This window comes from Aedes albopictus, chromosome 3 (genome assembly GCF_035046485.1).
Source record: "Aedes albopictus strain Foshan chromosome 3, AalbF5, whole genome shotgun sequence".
Lineage (NCBI taxonomy): Eukaryota > Metazoa > Arthropoda > Insecta > Diptera > Culicidae > Aedes > Aedes albopictus.
This window is the reverse complement of record NC_085138.1, coordinates 242,946,803-242,956,876: the sequence shown is the minus strand read 5'-3', so window position 1 is coordinate 242,956,876 and position 10,074 is coordinate 242,946,803. Positions and strand designations below refer to the sequence as shown.

The window sequence follows — 10,074 nt, the reverse complement described above, 5'->3', positions numbered from 1 at the left end:
AAAAGGACGTCGCGTCGTCGGCCTTAGGTTGTTATGGCGAGAACCAGTTGTAGTAGGATGACGACGACGGACTGCTCGCTCCAACATGTAAACTCTAGCTAGGCCCCGAGAAAGGGTCTCGTATTGATTAAATGGGAGGATATTGGGTAATAAATTTAGTTGATTTCTTTTTCTTGCTTCACGTTGAAGAGCGCTTTCACATATGTACATATGAAGGTACACTTGTAGGCTGCCATCTACTACTGCTGATGATGCTAGCTCCAAGTCTGGACGAAACCGCGTGCGTGTTTCGAATGGCCATTGGCTATCCAAGAGGGGATCCTGATTGGTTATGGTGGAATAGACCATTTTCGCATGTAGTCACACATATGCTTAGCAGTGGTTTGCATGTTGTATGGCCGGCAGTAAACGCATGCCGGCAAAAAGTTTAGGTGCGAAATACGTTGATGTTCGGACAGATTTTGGTTTGAGGCGACCATGAGAACGAATTTTTGGACAACATGTTGAACTAAGTGCGAGATGGTACGGCTGATTTTTTTGGGGTTCAGAAATTAATTATTCTCATTTTGCACGACTCTTTTAGAACTAGTCTAGAAGAAAGTTTTGTGTTTTCTAGCATTTGTATTTAGGATATCCTAGAAATTACACTAACACAATCCGTAAAGGCCCTATTCGCAGCTGATATACGCCTTGGCACGCTAAAGGCTGGGTATGCTGCGCAATTCAGATCCCATTATGATCCACTAGCCTCTGCCCAGCAACTCCTATCCCTACCTCCACGCGGTACCGGTCGGAAACTTTGAGCAACCTTAGGGAAGATCGGGTAACCAACCCGTTTGTTTCGGTAAACCTGAGCGTCTGTTCTCCAGGAGGAGCGGCTCACAACAGCGTCTGATCCCCATGTTAGGGGCGACTGATCTACGTCCGAGTGCCAGGGAAGTACTCTAAGCTAAACTGTGCACTATGCTCCTCCAGAAAGTAGGGGGTTAGTGTAAGGCCCTACAAGCCAGCCGTAAAAAAACATTGTAACGGAAAATCAGCAACAGAATAATACGAACCGAGACCAACGGCAACGACCCCAGGGAACAAAAAGGACTTGCGATTGGAAACTCGGTACGTGGAACTGCCGATCTCTCAACTACATTGGCAGCACCCGCATACTTGCCGACCGCGGGTTCGGTATCGTAGCGCTGCAGGAGGTGTGTTGGACAGGATCCATGGTGCGAACGTTCAGAGGCAATCATACCATCTACCAGCTTGCGGCAACACACGCGAGCTGGGAACAGCTTTCATCGTGATGGGTGATATGCAGAGGCGCGTGATCGGTTGGTGGCCGATCTACGAAAGAATGTACAGGTTAAGGATCAAGGGCCGATTCTTCAACTTCAGAATAATAAACGTGCACAGCCCACACTCCGGAAGTACTGATGATGACAAGGACGCATTTTATGCGCAGCTTGAACGCGAGGTACGATCGCTGCCCAAGCCACGACGTCAAGATCATCATAGGAGATTTGAACGCTCGTGTAGACCAGGAGGAGGAATTCAGACCGACGATTGATAAGTTCAGCGCCCACCAGCAGACGAACGAAAACTGCCTACGACTCATTGATTTCGCCACCTCCAAAAATATGGCCATACGTAGCACCTTTTTCCAACACAGCCTCCCTTACATCTGATTGACGGACGGCACTTCTCCGACATTATCGACGTCAGGACCTATCGTGGCGCCAACATCGACTCCGACCACTATCTGGTGATGGTCAAACTGCGCCCAAAACTCTCCGTCATCCAGTGATGCCACATTTTTTTCGGTTTTCATCTGTGATTTTGGTCAAAAAAATCTTTTTCATCTGTAGGAAATTCCAAAAAATCTTAGTAAAAATCCGTGATGAGTTAATGACTTTAAAATCGAATTGTTTTGAACAAGTTGTATGGAAAAACGAAAAAATGGTCATTATGCTATTGGCGATTAAAAGTTGAGGTTATGTCGTGAAAATTTGGAAGTTTGAAAGGGAAATACCAGTTCCCCATTAGTTTAATCATTATTTTTAAATTTATCGATAAAATGATTTTTTCTACCCCGATCCCACATTAATTTTTTTTATCTGAAACGACTCAATCACTAAAATACGAAACGGGATTTCACAAAACTTACCCTCACTTTAGGAGGCCAATTGTCATAATTAATTTTAATTGGCTTTTTTCGGTGATATTCGGTGATAATGTTATGGACTACCCACTTGGCGCAAACCCACAGTTGATCAGCAGGAGTAAATCCATTTTATTTTGTATGGTGAAAGGCATCTAAACTTGAATTACTTGAAATAGAAAGCTTTTACTGAAAAAAACATTTGGTAGGCTTAATAGTAGTCACCATTGTGCACAATCACTACCAAATATTTTTTCGAATAATGTATTCCACTTTGATAAATTTGCCTTTAGATGCTATTCGCCATACAATATTTTTGCGATTTACTTTTAGCGATTTTAGGAGTAGGAAAGCAGCCGATGTAGTTAATTCATTGTCACGGATGAACAGACGTTATCCCTAAAATAATCTCCCTGGAATAAAAACATCGACCAAAAAACTGCTTTGCATCTGAAGACCATCAGAAACCACAAGAACGTTAAAAACAATGCGCCAGAGGCACTTCAACTAGAAGTTTAATTTATATTCAACTTATTTAAATTTGAGCACCGAGTCCGCTAATTTTTTATACAATGAAAACCAAACTTTTTTCTTAACTGCCATAATGTGTTGTTTATCTTTTCTATACAATTTTGAAAGTGGTCAAGGTGTTTCAGGTATTTTGGACAGCCCGTTACATCAGTTTGCAAAAAGGAGCGTGAGTCAGGGCCAGTCACATTGACACGGCTCAAGCTCAAGCCCAGTCAGCGAGAGATAAACTACAAAGTTATGTTCATCGTTACCATAAAAATCAGTCGACATGAGGAATTTTGATACTTTGTACTCAAATAGCATGATTTGGCACGATTCAAAAACTAAAAACGGGAAAGTGCAACATTTTTTATTGCATTCATAAATTGTGCTTCTTAATTCTGTGTGCTTCTGGAGAAGACATTTCTCTAAGTTCACATAAAGAGCGTTAAGTGAGAAAAAACTTATACCGGGCAGTGTTCAAATCGTACCGGGCAAAGTTCAAATCCACTTGGATGGGACCGGGACAAAGCAACTTGATTGCCAGCACTATAGTTCCAACGACGTCCTCCGCTCGTTCTCCAACTAAGTCCTTGAAAACGTATATCCGTGCCAATCCGTGCGCAATATTCGATGCTCTTAGTCCACTGGCAGCAGACCTCAACTAATCCACGTATTTGGCAAATCTTTACAAAATAGCATCGATTGAATACACTGATTTACACCTCGAAAACCTTGACGAAAACATTTTCTTCCCATTTGTTGATATGTTGATTGATAATGATCGAAAGCGTCTTCGTTCTAGGCAGAAAATTTTCACTCGGTTACAAACAACAACCCAAATGTCCCCATGGAAACTGCAATCGAAGGGAAGAGCCGATGTAAATAAACTTGCCAGCTATCATGTCTACTCTCCCCGCAAGATACCTCTCCCCGCATCATCTAACTGCTCATATGCTTGTACCTTCCTTAAACTTACTTTGGCCACGGTACTGGCGACCGTCACGGTACAACCTAGAGCGACTGAAGCAACCTGATGTCGCCTCAGAATACGCACAGAATCTCGAGGCCGCGTTGCCAGACGAGGGTGAGCTCGATGAGGCCCCTCTAGAGGACTGCTGGAGTACAGTGAAAGCAGTTATCAACGACACAGCCGAGAGCACCATCGGGTACCATAATCCGGGGTCAAATTGATCACTTTAAAACAACTTTTGCGGATATCATCAGTGACAATTCAAATATTGCTAAAAGAATTTCTGTAAAACCAGTTCCTAGTGGATCTCCATCAAACCAAGTGACAGAATTTTGTTCAACAAATTTAAACTTTGAGTTAAATAACCCCAACAATCAAAAAATTGCATATGCCACTTTGGGGCGAAATTGATCAGTATACATAATTAAGCATCGGTTGGAAAGAAAATGTCCTTCTCCGCTTAATTTTGCTCTTCTGAACCCGAATAACGCGTTTAAAATTTTACAACTAGTGAATTTAATACTTTAAATGCATAATTAAAATTTGAAATTTCCCCCTTAAACGCCTAAAGGTAGGCAATTTCATTCATATCAAAATAAATGACTATTTCATCATACAATAAACTTTTTTCAACTATTTCTTGTTCTGATTAGCTACATAAATTCCCAACCAAGGCTCCACAAAAATGTTAAAACATAGAATTTACGGGAAGTTCTATTAGCAATCGATTGTATAGTAGCAATGATTTCAGCTATATGATAAATACATTGCAAATTCCTAAAAAAAATATAGCATAACTAATTTTTTTTTTAAAAATAAAATTCAACACGCATCTCGGAATCGACGGAAGGAATGGTTCGACGAAGAGTGCAGAACGGTTTTGGAGGAGAAGAACGCAGCGAAGGCAGTAATGCTGCAGCAAGGGACTTGACAGAACGTGGAACGTTACAAACAAAAGCGGAAACAGCAGGCCCGCCTCTTTCGGGAGGAAAAACGACGCCTGGAAGAAGCGGAGTGTGAAGAAATGGAACTGCTGTGCCGTTCCCAAGAAACACGGAAGTTCTATCAGAAGCTCAACGCATCCTGCAACGGCTTCGTGCCGCGAGCCGAAATATGCAGGGATAGAGACGGAGGCCTCTTGACGGACGGACGTGAGGTGATCGAAAGGTGGAAGCAGCGCTTCGATCAGCGCCTGAACGGCGTGGAGAACGTAGGCACGGGAGCCCACGGCAACGGAGGAAACGACAACGCCAATGCAGCGGAGGATGAAAATGAACCAACTTCCACGCTGAGAGAAGTTAAGGATGCGATTCACCAGCTCAAAACCAACAAAGCAGCTGGTAAAGATGGCATCGCAGCGGAATTCATCAAGATGGGCTCAGAAAAGTTGGCCACCTGTCTGCATCGGCTGATAGTAAGGATCTGGGAAACCGAACAGCTACCGGAGGAGTGGAAGGAAGGAGTAATCTGCCCCATCCACAAGAAAGGCGACCATTTGGAATGTGAGATCTTCAGGGCGATCACTGTTTTGAATGCTGCCTACAAAGTGCTATCCCAGATCATTTTCCGTCGTCTGTCACCTGAAACGAATGAGTTCGTGGGAAGTTATCAAGCCGGCTTCATCGACGGCCGGTCAACAACGGACCAGATCTTTACTGTACGGCAAATCCTCCAGAAATGCCGTGAATACCAGGTCCCAACGCATCACCTGTTCATGGACTTCAAAGCGGCATACGACAGTATCGACCGCGCAGGGCTATGGAGAATCATGGACGAAAACGGCTTTCCTGGGAAGCTGACTAGATCTCGGACTAGACCGATTAAAGCAACGATGGACGGTGTTCAAAACTGCGTAAGGGTTTCGGGTGAACAAACCAGTTCATTCGAATCTCGCCGCGGACTGCGACAAGGTGACGGACTCTCATGCCTACTCTTCAACATCGCTCTGGAAGGTATGATGCGACGAGCCGGGCTCAACAGCCGGGGAACGATTTTCACAAAATCCGGTCAATTTGTATGCTTTGCGGACGACATGGACATTATCGCTAGAACATTTGGAACGGTGGCAAAGCTGTACACCCGCCTGAAACGCGAAGCAGCAAAGGTCAGACTGGTGGTGAATGCCTCAAAAACAAAGTACATGCTGGTAGGCGGAACCGAACACGACCGGATCCGTCTGGGTAGTAATGTTACGATAGACGGGGATACTTTCGAGGTGGTGGAGGAATTCGTCTACCTCGGATCCTTACTGCCGACGGCTGACAACAACGTGAGCCGTGAAATTCAGAGGCGCATCATCAGCGGAAGTCGGACCTACTACGGGCTCCAGAGGAAATTGCAGTCGAAAAAGATTCACCCACGCCCCAAATGCACCATGTACAAAACGCTAATAAGACCGGTGATCCTCTACGGGCACGAGACATGGACCATGCTCAAGGAGGACCTACAAGCACTCGGAGTTTTCGAGCGACGCGTGCTAAGAACGATCTTCGGCGGTGTGCAGGAGAACGGTGTGTAGCGAAGAAGGATGAACCACGAGCTTGCTGCATTTTACGGCGATCCCAGCATCCAGAAGGTGGCCAAAGCCGGAAGGATACGGTGGGCAGGGCATATTGCAAGAATGCCGGACAACAACCCTGCAAAGCTGGTGTTTGCAACAGATCCGGTTGGCACAAGAAGGCGTGGAGCGCAGAGGCACGATGGGCGGACCAGGTGGAGCGTGACTTGGTGAGCATTGGGCGCGACCGAGGATGGAGAGCGGCAGCCACAAACCGAGTATTGTGGCGTACTATTGTTGATTATGTCTTGTCTTAATGATGTTGAACAAATAAATGTATGTATGTAGCTTAGTTGGTAAAAGCACTTGTCATACGGATAAGGGTTGTGAGTTCAAATCCCACCAAAGCTGTGGATTTTTTTTCCCAATTTAACCAATAACACAGCGTAACAAAAATTAACTTTTGGTCTGTCTCAAGAGCAAACTTATGTGTCTCCGAAGGATTTTGGGCCGCTGAATCCGAATCCGGGCTCAGATTTGCTCTAACACGTCACAATTTTGAGCTATACCTCAATTTATAGGGCAAAATATGCGATTTTGGGCTTTTTTGACTGCAAGTTATTAAGCATGGAAATATTTTTTTTAGTAAATCAAAAGGTTATTTGGTCAATTAACATCCAAATTAACGACTCATGCTAAATATTTCGTTTTACCAAATCGAATTTTATAGTTTTAAGCGATTTATGTTAGGTACGATATTTCCCATACAAGTCACCCTCCAAAAGTTGCATGCAAGTTTTCATACTTACATAAAATGCTTAAATCTATCAAATTTGATTAGGTTAAACGAAATATTTTGCATGAGTCGTTAATTTAGATGTTAATTGACCAACTAACCTTTTGATTGATTAAAAAAAATATTTGCATGCTTGATGGCTTGCAGTCAAAAAAGCCCAAAATCGCATATTTTGCCCTATAAATTGAGGTATAGCTCAAAATTGTGACGTGTTGGAGCAAATCTGAGGCCGGATTCGGATTCAGCGGCCCAAAATCCTTCGGAGACACATAAATTTGCTCTTGAGACAAAAAAATGTTGCGCTGTGTAATTTACCCATCTGCGCATATACACTGAAAAAAAAATTAGAGTAAAATTAACTGTTCGGCCATGTTTAATTTTACTATGCCTAAAAATAGTAATGGTGATTATGTTTTAAGTGATGACTACTATGTTTTTCTGAAAATTACCATGACTAGACAATTAGCCGAATAGTGATCAGTACTATGCAACGTAGTTAGTTTGATAACTACTTTCGTGTTTTGCAGAACTATATTGTCTATCCGGTTGGAATCAAGACCGACATTCAATCAAAAATTGCCATTTATTTTGTCCACAGGTGTCGCAACTGTTTCGCATCTAGTGCGCTGTGTTGCTGACAACAACGGGAAGGATGCGCACTACATTTGACATGATTAAAAAACGTCGCGAGTTGGGTCGCGTCGCGACTTGATTGTGCGAAGTCCGGTTTGGTGGCGGCCCGACAATATTTATTCTTGTATCTACTGCTATGCATAGTCAAGACAAACATTATAGTAATAATAGACGTTGACACATATTGAATATAAAAATTATCTGTTTGTTATTTTTTTCCATGGTGAGTTATTTAATAATATTGTGATAAAAATCAATAATGCTCGCTAAATCTGTTTATCAGGACCCGCATGAGTCGCTGGCAAATGCAACCAATTTCTAAATCAATATTCCTTGCTATGAGGTTCCCTGGAAAACCTACCTCCGAACGAGCAAGGGAACTCGGAGTGCATACGGACACCAAAACGACGGCCACTGCCTCGGATCTAATCAATCAGAAGACTATGGAGGAAGGGGCGGATGGAGGTGGAAGGAGCACCGGAACTAGACCGAATCTGTTGAGTACAGAAACGTTCCATCATTGCGGCAGCAAACTGGAGCAGATTCCATGGCGTTGAGAAGTTACTTCGTCGGTACTTTTACGACCGCGGGGAGACGCCAGCAACTTCCACGTCTTGGCGGACAAGTCCGGAATGTTACTGTTACTGTATACGGTTCTGCTGACGAAGGTAAGATCTCCAAATTCTCGGAGATTTTTAGCTAATATGTGTTTTTCATTTGAAGGGGCTCAAAATGTAGATGAAGTGACGAATACATCTGAACCACCGCTACGTACGGTGGTAGCGGCAGTCGGGCACTGATTAGGCTCATATTGGTCGGGCGGACTGCGGCATCATCCTCCAGAAACATTATCCGAGCCGAAAAACTACACTGGGAGCGAGGACTTTAACAACTCTGCTAAAGGTGGCCAAGAAAACTTCGCCCCATCATCCCCGGAAAATTATTCTTTAGCCATTTAAGATATTTGTTTATAATAAGTTTTATTTGATTTAAAATAATAAACTAATCCTAATTGATTTATCTACAGTGTTTTTTTTTAAACGTAAACAAAAATGGATGACGCTGCTGCTGCTGAACTACGCGCATAGTAATTTAAACCATATTACGATAGTCAAACTTACTATGCCGCTTGACACACGCATGGTAAAATGAACTATGGAAACATATTCAAAAATACCATAAAATGTAAATAAAAAGTGACATGGTAAATAGAACCCTGCACATGGTAGTTTCAAAAATTAATTATGGTCTACCAAAATCAAGTAGTAAAAGTGTTTTAGTTTCACCCTCGGTTTGGTCGCCGTTACCATGTCCCTTTTTTCAGTGTATGCATATGCACGTTGTACGTTGTACGTTGCATATATGTACGTTGAGTTATTTAAAAACCAAAAATGTGCCAAGTTGTTTCCAAACTGTTTGTGATGGTTTTCATCAATTCAATCACAACCGACTGCGCTTACCAAACTTACGTAAGTCTGTATTTTGTGTAGCTGACTTACTTTATTTTAGTTTAACTGCTTTGTTTATGCTATAATGCTTTGTTTATGTTTAATTGATTGTCAATTCAGTATTGCCGTTCACTATTAATAAAAATTTAATTCATACTGTGGTAGACGGGTCTATTATTGACAATCTCTATTCGGTATCTGCTACAGTGAATGCGCACTAACACTACCGCAGGCTCCTCACTCGGTCTGTCTGTAACTTTGCACTGCTCGGTGTGATCGGTCGTCTCGCGTCTTAATGGCTTCGTTCGAGTGACTTAGTTAGTTATCCGGAGTGATTGAAAAGATTGATTACTACAACCGTGGCGACGAGGTTAAAACGGCGGTGACATAGTTGGGAATTAGTTCTGGGAGCAAGGTATGTGAAGTGAAAATTAAAATTTGAAAAGTTCAACACCGACGCTTTGGTGAAATCGCGTGATAGACGCCATGTTGGAAAAAGTGAAAGTTGACCTTGGAAAAAAATCAACGCAACGGCATCGAAGCTTCCACCCCCATTAGTGCTTCGATCATTCTTTGTTTTTTTTATCCGTATCTGTTTTTGGTGCGAGCTAACGGATTGGGGGACGGAATAGAAAATTCTGGAAGCTCAAGTGTAAAAACAAAAGAAGAAAAATAATTAGAAAAGGTGACGCCCGAAACACCCCATAATCAATGATTGATTTTTTTTCTGGTGGAATACATGTGTATTGGTGACGGCAATATTGCTATGAGAGTAGACATATTGATTGATGCACCAAGCGAAAAAAAGAAGAAGTTTTGACATCCAAGCGGTGTGCCGTCGATTAGATCCTCGTCGCTGATTGGTCGATGGATGTAAACGGCACACCGCTTGGATGTCAAAACTCTTCTTCTTACCGCTTGGTGCATCAATCAATAGTGAAAGTTTTTTTCTCGTAGTGGTAACAAAACGAAGAATTCGAATACGTTGGTGTGTAATGTAAATGTAATGAAAATGAAAATGTAGAGAAAAATCTAATTGGAAAATGAATTGAAGAATGCTGCAAG

At 42.6% G+C, this 10,074-nt stretch overlaps 1 long non-coding RNA gene across 1 annotated transcript; it reads left to right on the top strand.

Annotated features, from left to right (window-relative positions):
• The first annotated feature begins 7,675 nt into the window (after positions 1-7,675).
• Positions 7,676-8,821, top strand: LOC134289932 (uncharacterized). The gene is made up of 3 exons (XR_009998760.1): positions 7,676-7,784; positions 7,845-8,229; positions 8,285-8,821. It is a non-coding gene; the product is annotated as an uncharacterized LOC134289932 (long non-coding RNA).
• The last annotated feature ends 1,253 nt before the right edge of the window (positions 8,822-10,074 follow it).